The sequence below is a fragment of the Loxodonta africana genome, chromosome 4 (assembly GCF_030014295.1).
Source record: "Loxodonta africana isolate mLoxAfr1 chromosome 4, mLoxAfr1.hap2, whole genome shotgun sequence".
Taxonomy (NCBI): Eukaryota; Metazoa; Chordata; class Mammalia; order Proboscidea; family Elephantidae; genus Loxodonta; species Loxodonta africana.
The window spans coordinates 163,412,793-163,435,086 of record NC_087345.1 but is presented as its reverse complement, the minus strand read 5'-3'; the positions used below and the strand labels follow the sequence as shown (position 1 = coordinate 163,435,086).

At 39.5% G+C, this 22,294-nt stretch overlaps 1 protein-coding gene across 1 annotated transcript in view; it reads left to right on the top strand.

The window, feature by feature from the left end:
• Positions 1-22,294, top strand: part of DNAJC1 (DnaJ heat shock protein family (Hsp40) member C1) — a 334,787-nt gene that overhangs the window by 1,191 nt on the left and 311,302 nt on the right. The gene's annotated exons all lie outside the window — the stretch shown is intronic.

Below are 22,294 nucleotides of genomic sequence, written 5' to 3'. Positions count from 1 at the left end.
GTAGAGGTACTTGGTGGTGCTTTAGGAAGAAAAGCCCAACCAGCAGGGGCAGGATCATTCTTTTCTTTCTCTTTCCTTGTGTTTTTTACTTTTATTGTTCGGAGTGGGAAGTGGAGGTAGATAGTCTCTATCAGAAGCCAAATGCCAAGCAAAAGATGACATTTCACTGACTTTAGGATTATGGAGTGAAAGGTTTAGTATTTCACATGATCTGATCGAGCTCTTCATAGAATGCTTTGGACAGTTATGGGGGTAAAAAGAAAAAAAACACTAAGGTTATTAGCAATTGTCAGTAAAGGCACAGTCCACATGCCTCGATATGAAATATACATTCCCCTCCATAGGTTATTATATATTTGTGTGAACTTGCACTAAATGGAAATTTAATCTCCAGACATTCTATTTTCATTCCATTATTTGACTATAAAATTGCTATGTTGCTATAACACAATGAATTTAACAATTTTGATTTTTGTAAGAGTTATAAAATACAAGCATTTCACATTTAAAATTTTCACGTTCATACAATTATGTAATGAAAGTGTGTTTGTGATCTGTCACCCGATGCCATTTCCTGCTCATAAAGAAAAAATATACCTCATTTTCAAAGTAAGTGATCATGTAATATGCATAAAAATAATTTGTGAAACTGTGACTGTAAAGACTAACTTTCAAGAATGCCTTTAGTATTGAGAATAATCGTTTACAATTATCATTGATTGAATTCTGTAGCTAGCTAGTTTTATACATAACCTACGGGAAGATCTTGAAGATGCCTTCCAGCTATTCATGGAAAATTAAGCCCCTTTAAGAGAATATAGAAAGTGAAATCATCTAAGTAAATGGGCCTGCAGTAGTTTAAAATTTAGATTACGTAATCTGTTTTTGCATGTGAACTCTCACAGAATTTTCATTTATAATTTCATGGAACTTAATTTACAGAGTTAATTAGGCAGTGTGGCAAACCAGAACACAACTGTATGGGCAATGAATGGAAAATACTGAAGTGTAGATAATTGAGAAGAATCAATGTTGAGGCAGAATTTGAAGAGAAAGAGAAAGATCCAGAAAAAATGTTTTAATCTGTATGTATTTACCCAACTGTGTTGAAATTGAAAAGAATGCCAGAAGAAATCTTTTTCTCTCTAAGCAGAATCACTGATTGTAACAAGCTCTTTACGTTGAATCTTAACTTGCTAGGAAAACTTTTAACCACAAACCCTGTTGCCGTTGAGTTAATTCTGACATACAGACAACTGCAGCTGTCTTAGATTCTTATTTATTTATTTATTTGTTGTTGTTGAGATTACACACAGCAAAACATACACCAGTTCAGCTGTTTCTACATGTATGATTCAGTGACATTGATTACATTCTTCAAGTCAGTCCCACCATTCTCAACCTCCTTTTCTGAGTTGTTCCTCCCCCATTAACATGAACTCACTGCCCCCTGAAGTTCCTATCTAATCTTTTGAGTCGTTGTTCCTGTAATGCTCAAGGCAGACATTTTTTATTAGTTAAGCTAAACTGTTGTTTGGTTTGAAGACTTCAGGGGATATTTTTGCTTTAAGGTCTAAAGATTATTTTAGGGCAATAGTTTCAGGGGTTTATCCAGCCTCCATGGCTCTAGAAGTCTGGAGTCCATGATAATTTGAAATTCTGCTCTGAATTTTCCCCCTTTTGATCATGATTCGTCTATAGAATCTTTGATCAAAATGCTCAGTAATGGTAGCCGTGCACCACCCAGTTCTCGTGGTCTCCTGGCAAAGGTGGTAGTTCATGGAGGCTAGATTTTTTTTTTTTTTTTTTGGCTTTAACAAACAGTAATTTATTCTCTCACAGTCTAGGAGGCTAGAAGTCGGAATTCAGGGTGCCAGCTTCCAGGGAAGGCTTTCTGTCTCTGTTGGTTCTGGGGAAAGGTCCAAGGTCCTTGCCATCAATCTTCCCCTGATTTAGGAGCTTCTCAGCACAGGGACCATAGGTTCAAAGGAAGCACTCTGCTCCTGCACTTCTTTCTTGGTGGTATAAAGTCCCTTCTCTCTGCTTCTTCTTTTATCTCTTGTAAGATAAAAAGTGATGCAGGCCATACCCCAGGGAAATTCCCCTTACCTTGGATCAGGGCTGTGACCTCAGTAAGGGTGATGCATCCCACCCTAATTCCCTTTAACATAACAACCTAATCTTGCCCCATTAACCACAGGGAACTCATGGGGAAATTACATTAGATCACAAAATGGAGGACAACCACATAATATTGGAAATCATGGCATAGCCAAGTTGGACACATATTTTGGGAGGGACATAATTCAATCCATAATGCTCTGCAATTTGGAAAAGTGCAAGAGAAGTAGCACCTCTTCTCATCAAAAAACTGACTTCAACTACTCCTCCTGTCCCTAGATGACACCTGTTCTCCTCCCTGTTGGCATCCACACTTTCATCTGCATCCAGGCAGGTGTGACTTCTCCATTGGGCACAGTGGACATAATGTCCAGGGCTGCAGTACTTTAGGGACCCGTTAAAATGTTTTAATTTATTTTAAAATAAAAATTAATAATAATGAATAATTCAGTCTGGATTACTTTTTTTTTTATACCAGTGCAGTCATAAAATACCCTTTTTAATATTTACTTTGTGGATGAAGGGGTCCAGGAAAGCAAAAGTGCCTAAACAAAAAAAAAAAAAAAAATTGCCATGCAGTTGACCTTGACTCATGGCAACCCCATATGTGTCAGAATAGAAATGTGCTCCAGAGGGTTTTCAGTGGCTAACTTTTCAGAAGATCTCTAGGCCTTTCTTCTGAGTTGCTTCTGTGTGGACTCTATTCTCCAGTCTTTTGGTTGGCAGCCGAGTGCGTTAACTGTTTGCATCACATTAGTCCTTATACTAATGCAGTTATAAAATATACTTTTTAATATTTGTTTTATGGATGAAGGGGCCCAGGAAGGCGAAAGTGCCTAGGGCCCATGACAGTCATAATGTGGTGCTGGATTCAGGGCAACTGTGTAAGTCACTTGGAACCAATCCACACAATAGCGTTCGCAGTCAGAACTGCACAAATGCGATGTTACTTAGTTATATGGCCTTGAGCAACCTTTTAAGCCATGCAGGCTAGATTCTTACTGTATACTTTTCAAGCCAGAGCCAAGCAGTCTCTTGGTGACTAACTGGGTCCATGAGGGTCCAGGACAAAGGAGGTAGGCTACGCAGAGTGGTGACCTGGTTCTGTGCACTAGTTAATTTTGATTTGTTCATTCAGCAGAGATTTATTTGGTGTGTCCTAGATTTTAAGCACTGAGAATTGACCACTATATAAAACAAAACTCTTAGCCTCATAAAGCTTACGTTCTAGTAGAGGGAAACAGTAAGCAAACAAACAAGTAAAGATAAAAGTCAGATGATTAGAGAAGGCCTCTGAAGGAACTAAGTAAGGGATTGAGCCATGTGGATAACTGGTGGAGGAGCAATCAAAGAAGAGCAGGCAATAAGTGCAAAGGCCCTAAGATAGCACCTTCATTAGCGTTTAAGGAATAGCAAGGCGCTCAGTATGGCTGGAGCAGAGTGAGTGAGGACAGTGGTAGGAAATGTGATCAGAGTTCTAAGGGGGCCAGGGGCAGATAATGTGGGGCTTTGTAGGCTATTGCAAAGACTTTGTCTTTTACTTACAAGTAAACTGGAGGTCTGGGGTGTGCTGGTGTTTGAACAGAAGAGAGACATGACTTTTTTTTTTTTATTTTAATTGAACCTGTGTCTTTTTTCTTTTTTTAACTGTGCTTTTGATGGGAGTTTACAGAACAAACTAGCTTCTCATTAAACAGTGTACATATTGGTTTATAACATTGGTTGCCAACCCTACAACATGTCAACACTCTCCCCTTCTCGACCTTGGGTACCCTGTTACCATCTTTCCTGTCCCCTCCTGCCTTCTTATTCTTGCCCCTGGGCTGTTGTGCCCCTTTAGTCTCCTTTTGTTTTATGGGCCTGACTAATCTTTGCCTGAAGGGTGAACCTCAGGAGTGACTTCATTACTGAGCTAAAAGGGTGTCTGGGGGCCATACTCTTGAGGTTTCTCCAGTCTCTGTCAGGCCACTAAGTCTGTTTTTTTTTTTTTCGGTGAGTTACAGTTTTGTTCTACATTTTTCTCCAGCTCTGTCCAGGACCCTGTGTTGTGATTCCTGCCAGAGCAGTCAGTGGTGGTAGCCGGGCAACATCTAGTTGTGCTAAACTTAGTCTGGTGGAGGCTGTAGTATTTGTGGTCTGTTAGTCATTGGAACTAATATTTCCCTTGTGTCTTTGGTTTTCTTCACTCTCCCTTGCTCCAGATGGGGTAAGACCAGTGGAGCATCTTAGATGGTTGCTCACAAGCTTTTAAGTTCCTAGACACTACCCACCAAAGTAGAATGTAGAACATTTTCTTTATAAACTGTTATGTCAGTTGAGCTAGATGTTTCCTGAGACCATGGTTCCCATAGGACTCTGGGCAGTTATTCAGTCTGAAGAGGGACATGATTTGATATAAATTTCAAAATGTTCACTTGGTTGTATTAAGGATGGTCTAAGTCATTAGGGAGTGAGGTAATTGTGGTTTGGATCTGGGTGGTAGCCATGGAGGTAGTATAAAAGAGGTGAGATTCTGAATTTAATTTAAACAGAAAGATGACAAAATTTTACTGGTGATTTGAATGTGGGATGTGAAAGACAAAGAAGAATTGAGCTAATTTAAAGATTTTAGCCTCAATAACTGGAAGAGTGCAGTTGCAACTTAATTAGATATGGGAGCCTAGAATAGGAGCGGGCTTGGTAGGGGGGAAATCAGGAATTAGATTTTGGTCTTGCAAAACATTTCGAGTATCTGTTAAACGTTCAAGTGGAGCTAGTATAGGCAATTATTTATACAAGTCTGGAATTACAAGGAGAAGGTAGAAAGGTTTGGGCTGTAGAACTAAATTTGGAAGTCCTTGGCAAATTTTGAATTTTGGCAGAATTTGAAGCCACAAAACTGGATGAGCTCACCAAGGCAGTGAATGTAAAAAGAGAAGAAAGAGATCTGGGGACTAAGCCTTGGGATGAGGAGGAACCAGCAAAGGAGATGGAGAAGGAGCAGCCAGTAAGGTAGGAGGCAAAGCAAGAAAGGGTAGTCTCCTTCAAGTTAAGTGCAGAACGTATTTCAAAGAGGAGAAAGTGGGGTTAAGTACTGTTAATAATCCAAATAAGATGAGATCTGAGAATTGACTGTTGGGTTTACTAGTATGGATGTCAGTTGGCTACCTCAGCAAGAGCTGTTTCAGTGGTGTTATGTAATCAACAGTCTGGTTAGACTGAGTTAAGGAGAGAGCAAAGGGTAAGAATTAGCAACAACTAATATAGAAGATTGTGTGTTAACTAGAAGCCAGGTACCTTTTTAATCTTTTTATCTGCCAGCTTTAAGATAGTTAGCTCCATTACGCACTAAACTCTATAATTGGAATAATCGATGAATTTTAAAACTTGATCAGGCCACTTCCTGGTGTTATGACCTTGGGCAAATTATTGTTGGCTTATTTTTAGGAAAGATGGCATCTTTCTTATTTATTTACTTCTTATTTAGGCACCTAGTAGACACTTCAGTATTTATTGAATAAAAAAATAGAATTCTAATTTGTACATTACATCTTTTTAGAGGAGATAGGTTGGTAGATGTAGGAAAAAAGATTTCATTGAAATATCTTTCATTAGTAGGTCCCCACACAATGTTTGTATTTTGTCTAACAACTCCTTGGACTCTTACATTCCTTGTGGGGTCAATGGCAAATCTGTATTTTGGTTTTTTTATAGCCTTTTGGGGCCATGACTTTCCTTATACTTTGTGTAGTATTCTAAAAAAAAAAAAAAAAAAGTATTCTAGCCAATAATAAATACTTTACATTCACTTAAAAATCTTTGAATTAAAATTGTGACAGGCTAAGCTATCTTAAATTTTACAGTGTCGACTGTATGATGAAATCAGAGTTATTTTCATGGTGCCAGACTCCTATTCATATGGCTAGAAAATGTGGTTCTTTCTCTTTCTGACAGTTTGCTTGTAACTTCATCCTTATATTCAAATAAATGCTGAAACTCGGTTAACACAAGAAAAGAAGTTATTATTAACTAGCATATGCTTATAGAATATTTGGATTTTAATTTTTGGTCAGAATCAATAAACATTTTAAGCTCCCTCATTCTTAAATAGGGTACAAAATGTGCAAATGTACAGAATAGCAGCCTCTTTAGGAAAGTGGACTTCCCTAAAAAAACACTTCTCGTGAGTATGCTGTCTCAAAGTTTAGCCTGGAGAGGGAGAGAGCAAAGATTGCTAGCAAGCCTCTTTGGCCCTCACATCTATCCTATAGTTTCCAATAGCTGTATCAGTAATAAAGGTGGTATTTGATCTCCATCTGTCTGTCTCCAGTGTTCTCTCAATTTTGGAGAATGGGAAAAGGCAAAAAGGTATTAATAAGGGCTTCTCAAACCCATTATAACCCTATTTAGAGATAAGGATGATGATCTCTTTTACAGATAAGTGGTGAGTCAGTACCCTGATTGCCGGTTACTTCCAATGATTCTTGTGGTAGATTCCACTGAGCTTGTCTTAGTCAAGGATAGTACAGTCTTTCTCTATTGAGAAATGTATAAATTGTAAATATGTGCCATGTAATAATAGCTTCCCCATTTTTATCATTGCTGCCGTTGTGTGCCGTTGAGTCGATTCCAACTCATAGAGACTCTATAGGACAGAGTAGATCTGCCCCATAGGGTTTCGTAGGCTGTATTCTTTTTTTTTTTTTTAATTCTACTTTAGATGAAGGTTTACTGAACAAACTAGCTTCTCATTAAACAGTTAGTACACGTATTGTTTTATGACATTGGTTAACAAGGTCAACAGTCTCCCTTCTCGACCTTAGGTTCCCTGTTACCAGCTTTCCTGTCCCCTCCTGCCTTCTAGTCCTTGCCCTTGGTCTGGTATGCCCTTTTAGCCTCATTTTGTTTTATGGGCCTGTCTAATCTTCAGCTAAAGGTTGAGCCTCAGGAGTGACTTCATTACTAAGCTAAACCGGTGTCTGGGGGCCATACTCTTGAGGTTTCTCCAGTCTTTCCCAGGCCAGGAAGTCTGGTCTTTTTTTGTGAGTTACAGTTTTGTTCTACATTTTTCTCCACCTCTATCTAGGACCCTCTATTGTGATCCCTGTCAGAGCAGTCAATGGTGGTAGCCAGGCACCACCTAGTTGTGATGGACTCAGTGTGGTGGAGGCTTTGGTAGTTGTGGTCCATTAGTCCTTTGGACTAATCTTTCCCTTGTGTCTTTACTTTTCTTTATTCTCCCTTGCTTCCAAAGGGGTGAGACCAGTGGAGTATCTTAGATGGCCACTCACAGGCTGTTAAGACCGCAGCTGCTACTCACCAAAGTAAAATGTAGAACATTTTCTTAATAAACTATGTTATGATAGTTGAGCTAGATGTTCCCTGAGATGTCCCCACAGCCCTCAGTCCAGTAGTTTGGTCCCTCAGGGAGTTTAGATGTGTCTATGGACCTTCCATGACCTTGCCTTGTACAAGTTGTGCTGGATTCCCCAGTATTGCGTACTGTCTTACCCTTCACCAAAGTTACCACTTATCTATTGGCTGTTTTTCCATCCCCATACCTCTCCTCCCTCTTAACCATCAAAGATTGTTTCTGTTTGTGTGTAGACCTTTTCACGAGTTTTTATAGTAGTAGCCTCATACAGTATTTGTCCTTGTGTGATTGACTTATTTCACTTAGCATAATCCCCTTCAGATTCATCCATGTTGTGAGATGCTTCACAGATTCATCATTGTTCTTTATCATTGCATAGTACTCCATTGTGTATATGTACCATAGTTTGTTTATCCATTCATCTGTTGATGGGCATCTAGGTTGTTTCCATCTTTTTGCTGTTGTGAACAGTGCTGCAGTGAACATGGGTATGCATATGTCTATTCCTGTGATGACTCTTATTACTCTAGGATATAGTCCTTCTTTTTTTATAGTCCTAGGAGTGGGATCGCTGGATCATATAGTATTTCTATTTCTAGCTTTCTAAGGAAGCACCATATCATTTTCCAGAATGGTTATACCATTTTGCATTCCCACCATCAGTGCATAAGAGTTCCGATCTCCTTATAGCCTCTACAACATTTATTGCATGTTTTTTTTTTGATTCATGCCAGTAATGCCAGGGTAAGATAATATCTTATTGTGGTTTTGATTTGCATTTCTCTAATGGCTAGTGGGAAGCCCTGGTGGCGTAGTGGTTAAGTGCTATGGCTGCTAACCAAAGGGTTGACACTTTGAATCTGCCAGGCACTCCTTGGAAACTCTATGGGACAGTTCTACTCTGTCCTATAGGGTCGCTATGAGTCAGAATTGACTGAACGGCAGCTGATTTGTTTGTTTGTTTGTTTGTAATGGAGAGTAAGGAAACCCTGGTGGTGTAGTGGTTAAGTGTTATGGCTGCTAACCAAAAGGTTGGCAGTTTGAATCCACCAGGTGCTCCTTGGAGACTCTATGGGGCAGTTCTACTCTGTCCTATAGGGTCGCTGTGATTTGGAATCAACTTGACAGCAATGGGTTGGGTTAATGGCTAGTGATACCAAGCATTTCCTCTCGTGTCTGTTAGCTACTTGAATGTCTTCTTTGGTGAAGCGTGTATTCATTTCCTTTGCCCATTTTTTAAGTGGATTATTTGTCTTTTTGTTGTAGAGGTGTTGGATTTCTTGTAGATTTTAGAAATTAGACTTTTGTCTTATTTGTAATACCCTAAAGTTTTTTCCCAGTCTGTACGTTCTCTTTTTACTCTTTTGGCGAAGTCTTTTGATGAGCCCACCTGAGCATACGTGTTTAATTTTTAGAAGATCCCAGTTATCTAGCTTATCTTCTGGAGTTTGTGTGTTATTGGTAATGGTTTGTGTACTGTTAATGCCGTGCATTAGGGCCTCTAGTGTTGATCCTATTTTTTCTTCTGTGTTCTTTATAGCTTTTGGCTTTATATTTAGATCTTTGATCCATTTTGAATTAGTTTTTGTGTATGGTGTGAAGTATGGGGTCCCATTTCACTTTTTTTGCAGATGAACATCCAGTTTTGTCAGCACCATTGATTAAAAAGACTTTCTTTTCCCCATTTGATGGACCTTGGGCCCTTGTCAAAAATCAGGTGAATGTAGGTGGATGGATTTACATCTGGGTTCTCAGTTCTGTTCCATTGGTCAATGTATCTGTCATTGCACCTGTACCAGGCTGTTTCTACTACCGTAGCTGTATAGTGGGTTCTGAGGTCAGGTAGTGTGAGTCCTCCTACTTTATTATTCTTCTTCAGTAGTACTTTACTTATCTGGGGCTTCTTCACTTTCCATATAAAGTTAATGATTAGTTTTTCCACCTCTTTAAAGAATGTTGTTGGTATTCAGATCAGAATTGCATTGTATTTGTAAATTGCTTTGGGTAGAATTGTCATTTTCACAAAGTTGAGTGTACCAATCCATGAGCATGGTATGTTTCTCCATTTATGTAGAACTCCTTTGGTTTTTTGCAGTAGTGTTTTGTAGTTTTCTTTGTATAGGTCCTTTACATTCCTGGTTAGATTTATTCCTAAGTATTTTATTTTTTTAGGGGCTATTATAAATGGTATTGTTTTCCTGATTTGCTTTTCATCATTCTCTTTATTGATGTATAGGAATCCAACTGATTTTTGTATGTTTATCTTGTATCCTGCTAATCTGCTGAATCTTTCTGTTTGTTTCAGAAGTTGTCTCGTGAAGTCTTTTGGGTGTTCTTTGTATAGTATCATAAAAAAAAAAAAAAGATCATCCACAAATAGGGACAGTTTAACTTCTTCATTACCAATTTGGATGCCGTTTCTTTCTTTTTCTTGTTTTATTGCTCTAGCTAGGACTTCCAGCACAATGTTAAATAGGAGTGGTGATAAAGGGCATCCTTGTATTGTTCCTGTTCTCAAAGGGCATGTTTTCAGCCTCTCTCCATTAAGAATGATGTTGGCTGTTGGTTTTGTGTAGATGCCCTTTATTATGTTGAGAAATTTTCCTTCTATGCCTATTTTATTGAGAATTTTTGTCAGGAATGTGTGTTGGACTTTGTCAAATGCCTTTTCTGCATCCATCGAGATGATCATGTGATTCTTTTCTTTCCTTTTATTTATGTGGCGGATTATGTTGATTGATTTTCTAATGTTGAACCATCTTTGCATACCTGGTATGAATCCTACGTGGTCGTTGGGTATTATTTTTTTGATATGATGCCAAATTCTATTAACTAGAATTTTATTGAGAAATTTTGCATCTATATTCCAGAGATAACGGTCTGTAATTTTCTTTTTTTTCTGGTATCTTTGCCTGATTTTGGCATCAGGGTTATACTGGCTTCATGGAATGAATTTGGAAGTATTGCTTCCTTTTCTTCTGAAATAGTTTGAGTAGTTCTGGAATAAGCTCTTCTCTGAATGCTTTGTAGAATTCTCCAGTGAAGCCATCTGAGCCAGGGCTTTTTTGTTGTTGTTGGGAGGTTTATTTATTTATTTATTTTAATTATTATTACCTTTTCAATCTCTTGTTACAGGGCTGTTCAGATTTTCAGCATCATTTTGTGTTAGTTTGGGTAGGTAGTGTGTTTCTAGAAATTTGTCCATTTCTTCTAGGTTTTCAAATTTGTTGGAGTGTAGTTTTTCATAAAACTCTGTTACGATCCTTTTTATTTCAGTTGGGTATGTTGTAATGTCCCCCATTTTATTTCTTATTTGGGTTATTTGCATCCTCTCTGGTTTTTCTTTTGTCAATTAAGCCAGTGGTTTGTCGATTTTGTTGATCTTTTCAAAGAACCAACTTTTGGTTTTGTTGATTCTTTCTATTTTTCTATTCTGTATTTTGTTTATTTCTGCTGTGATCTTTATTATTTCCTTTCTTCTGGTGGCTGTGAGCTTTTTTTTTGCTGTTCTCTTTGTATTTGTTTGAGTTGTGTAGCTGATGTTTTGATTTTGTTCCTTCTTTTTTGATATGTGCATCTATTGGTATAAATTGACCTCTGAGCGCGGCCTTTCCTGTGTCCCAGAGGTTTTGGTATGATGTGGTATGATGTGTTTTCATTTTCATTTGGTTCTAGGAATTTTTTGATTCCATCTCTGATTTCTACTATTACCCAGTGGTTTTTAAGCAGGGTATTATTCAGTTTCCGCGTAATGGATTTTTTTTTTTCCTTACTCTTCCTGTTGTTAATTACTACCCTGCTTCCACTGTGGTCTGAGAAGATACTTTGTATTATCTCAGTGTTTTAGATTTTGTTGAGAGTTGCTCTGTGACATAAGATGTGATCTATTGTGGAGAATGTTCCATGTGTGTTGGAAAAGAATGTGTACTTTGCAGCTGTTGGGTGGAGTGTTCTATATGTCTATGAGGTCAAGTTGGCTGATTGTGCCCTTTAGGTCTTCTGTATCTTTGTGAGTTTCTTGATGTTCTGTCTTTTACCGAGAGTGGTATATTAAAGTCTCCTACTATTATTCTGGAACTGGAAGTTTCTCTTTTCAGTGCTGTTAAGAGTTTGTTTTATGTATTTTGGAGTCCTGTGATTGGGTGCATAGATGTTTGTTATGGTCATGTCTTCATGATAGATCGTCCCTTTAATGGTTATATAATGCCCTTCTTTGTCTTTTATGGTAAATTTTGTTTTAAAGTCTATTTTATTTGAGATTAGTATTGCCACTCCTGCTCTTTTTTGGTAGCTGTTTGCTTGATATATTTTTTCCATCATTTGATTTATAATAAATTCTATGTCTTTGTTTCTAAGGTGTGTTTCTTGTAGACAACATATTGATGGATCCTGTGTTTTTTTTTTTTTAATCCACTCTCTCACTCTGTCTCTTTATGGATGTATGTAGGCCATTTACATTCAGTGTAATTATTGATAGGTGTGAGCTTATTGCTATCATTTTGTAGTTTTTAATTTTTTTTTTGTGGTGCTGACATTTTCTTTGTTCCACTTATTCCCCTGTGCTGAATTCATTTTGTTTGTGGATTTTTTTTCTCATTTCTTTTGTCTTTATTGAGACTTTATGTTTTCCTTCTGTATTTCGATGAGTAGGTTTTTTAACTTTCTTTGTGGTTACCTTGAAATTTACCCTTATCTTCCTAGATTTGAACCAGTCTAATATTACTTGGTATCGCCTTGTCATCCTCTCCATTAGAGAGTTCTATACCTGTGCTATTTATTCCCTCTTTTATTGGTCTGATATTGTTGTCATTTACAGATTAACCTCTCTGGTTCCCTGTTGTAATTCTTTTGGTTTTGGATAGCCCTTGAGAGTTCATTTCCTAGGTTGATATCTGGCTGGTACAGTCTTGTGTCTTAGATTCAGTCTGTGGTCGGATGTTGTTTGTTCTCAGACCAAAGGGCTCCCTTTAATAATTCTTATAAGTTTGGTTTTTACATAGTCCCTTAATTTCTGCTTATCTGGAAATGTCCTAATTTCACCATTGTACTTGAATGAGAGTATTACAGGTATACCTTTCTTGGTTGACAATATTTTTCTTTCAAGGTTTTATATATGTCATCGCATTGCCTTCTTGCCTGCATGGTTTCTGCTCAATAATCAGAGCTTAGTCTTATTGTTTCTCCTCAGTATGTGACTTCGTTTTTCTCAAGCTGCTCTCAGGATTCTTTCTTTGTGTTTGGTTTTATCGAGTGTGATTATGATATACCTTGGTGATTTTCTTTTGTGGTCTGTCCTACATGGGGTTCGTTGAGCTTCTTGGATGGTCGGCTTTTCATCTTTCATGGTATTAACGGAGTTTTCTGTCAGCAGTTCTTCAGTGATCCTCTCTCTGTTTTCCGTTTTCTCTCCCTGTTCTAGAACTCCAATCACTCGCAAATTTTTGGTTTTGATTGTATCCCACATAATTCTCAGGGTTTCTTCATTTTTCCCTTTTTTTTCTCAGAGTTGTGTCCAAATCTTTTTCTTCAATTTAGTTCCTCCTGTCCTCCATTGTTTCAAACCTGCTCCTCAGCCCTTTTGTGACACTGTCCGTTTTTGAAATCTTATTGTTTATCTTTTGGATTTCTAACTGTTGTTTTTGTGTGATTTTTAGTTGTGAATTTATTTTGGCATTCTGTTCCTGTATTAATTTCCTGAGCTCTTCCAGTTTTTTTCCTCTATTTTCTATGAATTTGTCTATTTTTTCCTTATTTTTGTCTGCTTTTTGTTTCAATTCTTGGATAGCTCTGAATATTAGAGATTCGAATTCTCTAGCGGGTAGTTCTAGTGCCTTTTCTTCTACTGGAAAGTCATCTGGTATTTTATTTTGGATGCCTACTGGAATCATTCTGTTCTTTTTCTTTTTTTTTTTTTTTTTTTATAATAACTTTTATTAAGCTTCAAGTGAACGTTTACAAATCCAATCAGTCTGTCACATATAAGTTTACATACATCTCACTCCCTACTCCCACTTACTCTCCCCGTCTTGAGTCAGCCCTTTCAGTCTCTCCTTTCTTGACAATTTTGCCGGCTTCCCTCTCTCTCTATCCTCCCATCCCCCCTCCAGGCAAGAGTTGCCAACACAATCTCAAGTGTCCACCTGATATAGTTAGCTCACTCTTCATCAGCATCTCTCTCCCACCCGCTGACCAGTCCCTTTCATTTCTGATGAGTTGTCTTCGGGGATGGTTCCTGTCCTGTGTCAACTGAAGGTCTGGGGAGCATGGCCGCCGGGATTCCTCCAGTCTCAGTCAGACCATTAAGTTTGGTCTTGTTATGAGAATTTGGGGTCTGCATCCCACTGATCTCCTGCTCCCTCAGGGGTCCTCTGCTGAGCTCCCTGTCAGGGCAGTCATCGATTGTGGCCGGGCACCAACTAGTTCTTCTGGTCTCAGGATGATGTAGGTCTCTGGTTCATGTGGCCCTTTCTGTCTCTTGGGCTCTTAGTTGTCATGTGGGCTTGGTGTTCTTCATTTTCCTTTGCTCCAGGTGGGTTGAGACCAATTGCTGCATCTTAGATGGCTGCTTGTTAGCATTTAAGACCCCAGACGCCACATTTCAAAGTGGGATGCAGAATGATTTCATAATAGAATTATTTTGCCAATTGACTTAGAAGTCTCCGCAAACCATGTTCCCCAGACCCCCGCGCTTGCTCCGCTGACCTTTGAAGCATTCATTTTATCCCGGAAACTTCTTTGCTTTTGGTCCAGTCCAATTGAGCTGACCTTCCATGTATTGAGTGTTGTCTTTCCCTTCACCTAAAGCAGTTCTTATCTACTGATTAATCAATAAAAAACCCTCTCCCACCCTCCCTCCCTCCCCCCCTCGTAACCACAAAAGTATGTGTTCTTCTCAGGTTTACTATTTCTCAAGATCTTATAATAGTGGTCTTATACAATATTTGTCCTTTTGCCTCTGACTCATTTCGCTCAGCATAATGCCTTCCAGGTTCCTCCATGTTATGAAATGTTTCAGAGATTCGTCACTGTTCTTTATCGATGCGTAGTATTCCATTGTGTGAATATACCACAATTTATTTACCCATTCATCCGTTGATGGACACCTTGGTTGCTTCCAACTTTTTGCTATTGTAAACACAGCTGCAATAAACATGGGTGTGCATATATCTGTTTGTATGAAGGCTCTTGTATCTCTAGGGTATATTCCTAGGAGTGGGATTTCTGGGTTGTATGGTAGTTCTATTTCTAACTGTTTAAGATAACGCCAGATAGATTTCCAAAGTGGTTGTACCATTTTACATTCCCACCAGCAGTGTATGAGAGTTCCAATCTCTCCGCAGCCTCTCCAACATTTATTATTTTGTGTTTTTTGGATTAATGCCAGCCTTGCTGGTGTGAGATGGAATCTCATCGTAGTTTTAATTTGCATTTCTCTAATGGCTAATGATTGAGAGCATTTTCTCATGTATCTGTTGGCTGCCTGAATATCTTCTTTAGAGAAATGTGTGTTCATATCCTTTGCCCACTTCTTGATTGGGTTGTTTGTCTTTTTGTGGTTGAGTTTTGACAGAATCATGTAGATTTTAGAGATCAGGCGCTGGTCGGAGATGTCATAGCTGAAAATTCTTTCCCAGTCTGTAGGTGGTCTTTTTACTCTTTTGGTGAAGTCTTTAGATGAGCATAGGTGTTTGATTTTTAGGAGCTCCCAGTTATCGGGTTTCTCTTCATCATTTTTGGTAATGTTTTGTATTCTGTTTATACCTTGTATTAGGGCTCCTAGGGTTGTCCCAATTTTTTCTTCCATGATCTTTATCGTTTTAGTCTTTATGTTTAGGTCTTTGATCCACTTGGAGTTAGTTTTTGTGCATGGTGTGAGGTATGGGTCCTGTTTCATTTTTTTGCAAATGGATATCCAGTTATGCCAGCACCATTTGTTAAAAAGGCTATCTTTTCCCCAGTTAATTGACACTGGTCCTTTGTCAAATATCAGCTGCTCATACGTGGATGGATCTATGTCTGGGTTCTCAATTCTGTTCCATTGGTCTATGTGTCTGTTGTTGTACCAATACCAGGCTGTTTTGACTACTGTGGCTGTATAATAGTTTCTGAAGTCAGGTAAGGTGAGGCCTCCCACTTTCTTCTTCTTTTTCAGTAGTGCTTTGCTTATCCGGGGCTTCTTTCCGTTCCATATGAAATTGGTGATTTGTTTCTCTATCCCCTTAAAATATGACATTGGAATTTGGATCGGAAGTGCGTTAAATGTATAGATGGCTTTTGGTAGAATAGACATTTTTACTATGTTAAGTCTTCCTATCCATGAGCAAGGTATGTTTTTCCACTTAAGTATGTCCTTTTGAATTTCTTGTAGTAGAGCTTTGTAATTTTCTTTGTATAGGTCTTTTACATCCTTGGTAAGATTTATTCCTAAGTATCTTGTCTTCTTGGGGGCTATTGTGAATGGTATTGATTTGGTTATTTCCTCTTCGGTGTTCTTTTTGTTGATGTAGAGGAATCCAAGTGATTTTTGTATGTTTATTTTATAACCTGAGACTCTGCCAAACTCTTCTATTAGTTTCAGTAGTTTTCTGGAGGATTCCTTAGGGTTTTCTGTGTATATAATCATGTCATCTGCAAATAGTGATAACTTTACTTCTTCCTTGCCAATCCGGATACCTTTTATTTCTTTGTCTAGCCTGATTGCCCTGGCTAAGACTTCCAACACGATGTTGAATAAGAGCGGTGATAAAGGGCATCCTTGTCTGGTTCCCGTTCTCAGGAGAAATGCTTTCAGGTTCTCTCCATTTAGAGTGACATTGGCTGTTGGCTTTGCATAGATGCCCTTTATTATGTTGAGGAATTTTCCTTCAATTCCTATTTTGGTAAGAGTTTTTATCATGAATGGGTGTTGGACTTTGTCAAATGCCTTTTCTGCATCAATTGATAAGATCATGTGGTTTTTGTCTTTTGTTTTATTTATGTGATGGATTACATTAATGGTTTTTCTGATATTAAACCAGCCTTGCATACCTGGTATAAATCCCACTTGATCAGGGTGAATTATTTTTTTGATGTGTTGTTGGATTCTATTGGCTAGAATTTTGTTGAGGATTTTTGCATCAATGTTCATGAGGGATATAGGTCTATAATTTTCTTTTTTTGTAATGTCTTTACCTGGTTTTGGTATCAGGGAGATGGTGGCTTCATAGAATGAGTTGGGTAGTATTCCGTCATTTTCTATGCTTTGGAATACCTTTAGTAGTAGTGGTGTTAACTCTTCTCTGAAAATTTGGTAGAACTCTGCAGTGAAGCCGTCCGGGCCAGGACTTTTTTTTGTTGGGAGTTTTTTGATTACCGTTTCAATCTCTTTTTTTGTTATGGGTCTATTTAGTTGTTCTACTTCTGAATGTGTTAGTTTAGGTAGGTAGTGTTTTTCCAGGAATTCATCCATTTCTTCTAGGTTTTCAAATTTGTTAGAGTACAATTTTTCATAATAATCTGAAATGATTCTTTTAATTTCATTTGGTTCTGTTGTGATGTGGTCCTTCTCATTTCTTATTCGGGTTATTTGTTTCCTTTCCTGTATTTCTTTAGTCAGTCTAGCCAGTGGTTTATCAATTTTGTTAATTTTTTCAAAGAACCAGCTTTTGGCTTTGTTAATTCTTTCAATTGTTTTTCTGTTCTCTAATTCATTTAGTTCAGCTCTAATTTTTATTATTTGTTTTCTTCTGGTGCCTGATGGATTCTTTTGTTGCTCACTTTCTATTTGTTCAAGTTGTAGGGACAGTTCTCTGATTTTGGCTCTTTCTTCTTTTTGTATGTGTGCATTTATTGATATAAATTGACCTCTGAGCACTGCTTTTGCTGTGTCCCAGAGGTTTTGATAGGAAGTATTTTCATTCTCGTTGCTTTCTATGAATTTCCTTATTCCCTCCTTGATGTCTTCTATAACCCAGTCTTTTTTCAGGAGGGTATTGTTCATTTTCCAAGTATTTGATTTCTTTTCCCTCGTTTTTCTGTTATTGATCTCTAGTTTTATTGCCTTGTGATCTGAGAAGATGCTTTGTAATATTTCGATGTTTTGGACTCTGCAAAGGTTTGTTTTATGACCTAATATGTGGTCTATTCTAGAGAATGTTCCATGTGCGCTGGAAAAAAAAGTATATTTTGCAGCAGTTGGGTGGAGAGTTCTGTATAAGTCAATGAGGTCAAGTTGGTTGATTGTTGTAATTAGATCTTCCGTGTCTCTGTTGAGCTTCTTACTGGATGTCCTGTCCTTCTCCGAAAGTGGTGTGTTGAAGTCTCCTACTATAATTGTGGAGGTATCTATCTCGCTTTTCAGTTCTGTTAAAATTTGATTTATGTATCTTGCAGCCCTGTCATTGGGTGCGTAAATATTTAATATGGTTATGTCTTCCTGATCAATTGTCCCTTTTATCATTATATAGTGTCCTTCTTTATCCTTTGTGGTGGATTTAAGTCTAAAGTCTATTTTGTCAGAAATTAATATTGCTACTCCTCTTCTTTTTTGCTTATTGTTTGCTTGATATACTTTTTTCCATCCTTTGAGTTTTAGTTTGTTTGAGTCTCTAAGTCTAAGGTGTGTCTCTTGTAGGCAGCATATAGATGGATCGTGTTTCTTTATCCAGTCTGTGACTCTCTGTCTCTTTATTGGTGCATTTAGTCCATTTACATTCAGGGTAATTATAGATAAATAAGTTTTTAGTGCTGTCATTTTGATGCCTTTTTATGTGTGTTGTTGACAATTTCATTTTTCCACATACTTTTTTGTGCTGAGGCGTTTTTCTTAGTAAATTGTGAGATCCTCATTTTCATAGTGTTTGACTTTATGTTAGTTGAGTCGTTACGTTTGTCTTGGTTTTTGTCTTGAGTTATAGAGTTGTTATACCTTTTTGTGGTTACCTCATTATATACCCCTATTTTTCTAAGTAAAAACCTAACTTGTATTGTTCTATATCGCCTTGTATCACTCTCCATATGGCAGTTCAATGCCTCCTGTATTTAGTCCCTCTTTTTGATTATTGTGATCTTTTACCTATTGACTTCCATGATTCCCTGTTATGTGTATTTTTTTTTTTAATTAATCTTAATTTGTTTGTTTTTGTGATTTCCCTATTTGAGTTGATATCAGGACGTTCTGTTTTGTGACCTTGTGTTGTGCTGATATCTGATATTATTGGTTCTCTGACCAAACAATATCCTTTAGTATTTCTTGTAGCTTTGGTTTGGTTTTTGCAAATTCTCTAAACTTGTGTTTGTCTGTAAATATCTTAATTTCGCCTTCATATTTCAGAGAGAGTTTTGCTGGATATATGATCCTTGGCTGGCAGTTTTTCTCCTTCAGTGTTCTGTATATGTCGTCCCATTCCCTTCTTGCCTGCATGGTTTCTGCTGAGTAGTCAGAACATATTCTTATTGATTCTCCCTTGAAGGAAACCTTTCTTTTCTCCCTGGCTGCTTTTAAAATTTTCTGTTTATCTTTGGTTTTGGTGAGTTTGATGATAATATGTCTTGGTGTTTTTCTTTTTGGATCAATCTTAAATGGGGTTCGATGAGCATCTTGGATAGATATCCTTTCGTCTTTCATGATGTCAGGGAAGTTTTCTGTCAGAAGTTCTTCAACTATTTTCTCTGTGTTTTCTGTCCCCCCTCCCTGTTCTGGGACTCCAATCACATGCAGGTTATCCTTCTTGATAGAGTCCCACATAATTCTTAGGGTTTCTTCATTTTTTTTAATTCTTTTATCTGATTTTTTTTCAGCTATGTTGGTGTTGATTCCCTGGTCCTCCAGATGTCCCAGTCTGCATTCTAATTGCTCGAGTCTGCTCCTCTGACTTCGTATTACGTTGTCTAATTCTGTTATTTTATTGTTAATCTTTTGGATTTCTACATTTTGTCTCTCTATGGATTCTTGCAACTTATTAATTTTTCCAGTATGTTCTTGAATAATCTTTTTGAGTTCTTCAACAGTTTTATCAGTGTGTTCCTTGGCTTTTTCTGCAGATATCCTAATTTCATTTGTGATATCATTAAGCATTCTGTAAATTAGTTTTTTATATTCTGTATCTGATAATTCCAAAATTGTATCTTCATTTGGGAAAGATTTTGATTCTTTTGTTTGGGGGGTTGGAGAAGCTGTCCCGGTCTGCTTCTTTAAGTGGTTTGATATGGATTGTTGTCTCCGAGCCATCACTGGGAAACTAGTTTTTCCAGAAAATCCGCTAAAAAAAAACTGCAGTCAGATCCCTATCAGAGTTCTCCCTTTGGCTCAGGCTATTCAGATGTTAATGAAGCTGCCTGGGAAGGGTGGGGGAGGGAACAGAGAGATAGGAGAGTAGCACCTCAGAATATAGCCAGAGTTGCTTGTCTTGCTTGGAATGACTGTTATATCTGAGATTCCCGCGGGCGCGTCGCCTATGTGTGCTGGCTGTGTGGAGATTGCCCCCACGGGGTCTGGCCCGCTGGAGTCACGGTCAGATCCTCCGCTTCCAGCCCCACGCCCAGCGTCAAGGCTCCCCTACTGGGACGGTGCACTCTCAACTCCAAAATCAGTCGCTGCCTCCCGGGGACTTCTCGTCTCTCCAGCCGCGTGGCCGTGCCGCCCCCGTGAACTAGGTGGGCCCCCTCCCGGGGTTAGTTCAGATGGGTGGAGTAGCTCCCTGTGCTTGTGCCGCGACCGAGTGTCCTGGCTGGAACGCTGTTCTCCCCACTCCAATACCAGTCGCTGCCTCCCAGGGACTTCTCCTACCGGCTGCGTCCCACGCCGCCCGCGCGACCCGGCTGGTCCCCTTCCCGGGGTTAGTTCAGGGGGTGGAGCAACTCTCCGTGTTTATGGCGTACCTGCGTGCAGTCCAAATCCCTGCGGGACGGTTCCCCAGCTCGGATGCTGCTCTTTCTGCTCCAAGATCAGTCACTGCCTCCCGGGGACTTCTCCTACCGGCTGCGTCCCACGCCGCCCGTGGAACCGGCTGGTCCCCCTCCCGGGGTTAGTTCAGGGGGGTGGAGCAGGTCTCTGTGCTTGTGCCGTACCTGACTGGTACTCTGGCTCCAGGCTCTGGAAACTATCGCTGCTTCCCCGTATTAGTTCGTTCTCCGTCTCTAAATCTGTGTTTGTTGTTCAGGGTTCGTAGATTGTTATGTATGTGATCGATTCACTTGTTTTTCCGTGTCTTTGTTGTAAGAGGGATCCGAGGTAACGTCTGCCTAGTCCGCCATCTTGGCTCCGCCCCCCCTTTTTCTTTTTAAAAATATGTTTTGATGTTGTCTGCTGTCTTTGGTACATTTAGTAATTATTTTCTTCATTTATTGATTGTAGATTTGTTTGTTTTGTCCTGCTTTTCTGTTTTATTTGGTTGTGTCTGAACAGGCGGGCTGTGCATTCTTTGTTGTTTGCGCTCCTGTGGGCACAATACTTTTCACCTCCTTGTCCAATGGGCAGGACCAGTCGCTCAGCTATGTTGCAGCAGGACAGGTCCAGCCAAAGGGGAGGGGCTGGAATAGGTTGTTTGTGGCACATATTAGGGCTGACAGGGCAGGTTGGAAATCAGTACAGGGCAGGTTCCAGTAGGCCATGCCTGTGCTTCTCAGGGGTATAATGTTCTGCACACAGCCCAGGTAGGCAAGAAGGAAGGGGGAGGTTGTGATGTGTGGAGCTAAGATGGGTATGGGAAAAAGGAGAGAGAGGAGAGAGAAACCAGAGCCAAAAACAAACAAACAAACAAAAAAAATGCTAAGGGAGCTTGCCCTTGGAGTGGAGAGATGAGAAACTGAGAAATGGAGAAAAACAAAAAGGGGGAGCGGGGAAAGAAAAAAAATTAGAGGAAAAAAAGAAAAGAAAAGAGAAGCTCCCAGGGATCCCACCTGTGTGGCTACAAAGACCAAGGAAGTGGCTTCCAGGCCACACAGTACAGCCTGGCTAGAAGGGGAAGAGCTGTCACACAGTGCCAGGTATTCAGGAGACTGTAGAGAGACGAGAAACTGAGAAGTGAAGAGAGACAAAAAGGAAAAAAAGAAAAAGGAAATTCCCCCAGGGATCCCAGTGGCACAGCTGCACAGACTGGGAAAGTGGCTCCCAAGCCACGCAGTACAGCCTGGCTAGAAGGGGCTCCCAAGCTGCTAAAAGAAAAAGAAAAACAAACAGAACAGAACAAAACAAAGCAAAAAAAAAAAAAAAAAAAAACGCCCCAGGGATCCCACCAGCATGGCCGCACGGGCTGGAGAATCAGTTCTCCAGTCAAGTGGTGCTTTGTAGTGTTTCAGGAAGAAGCAAAGATGGTGCACGGAGCCAGGTGTTCCAGAGAAAGGAGGGGGAGGTGGTGAGAGGCACAGAAGAAACCAAAAGAAGTGGAAAAAAGTAACAGCAGCAACAAACAAATGGCACTCCAGGAGCTGGCCAGTGTGGGTGGGGCAAATCCAAGTAGCCAGGGCTGAAGCCAGTGCTTCCCATCCACAAGACTGCACCCAGCGGAAGCAGAGGAGACTGAACGGCAGAGGGGAGAAGGATGGGGGGTTGGAAAGCGTATATTGCTGGTTACCACGTGCTCTGTCTCCTGGTGGGAGTTCCTTGAACCTGCTTTCCTGTACTCCCTGTCTGCCGATTTCTGATGTGAGCAGGGCAAATCCAAGTGGCACAGACCTAGCACTTCCTGGCCTGCTGAGCGACCACAACCATCTATGAAGCAGAGTGGGGTTGAGCAGGGGGAGAAGGGTGGGGAATGGGAAAGCTTATATCGCTGGTTACTGGGTGTTCCATCTCCTGCTGGGAGCTCCATGAACCTGCTTTCCCGTGCTCCCTGTTCGCAG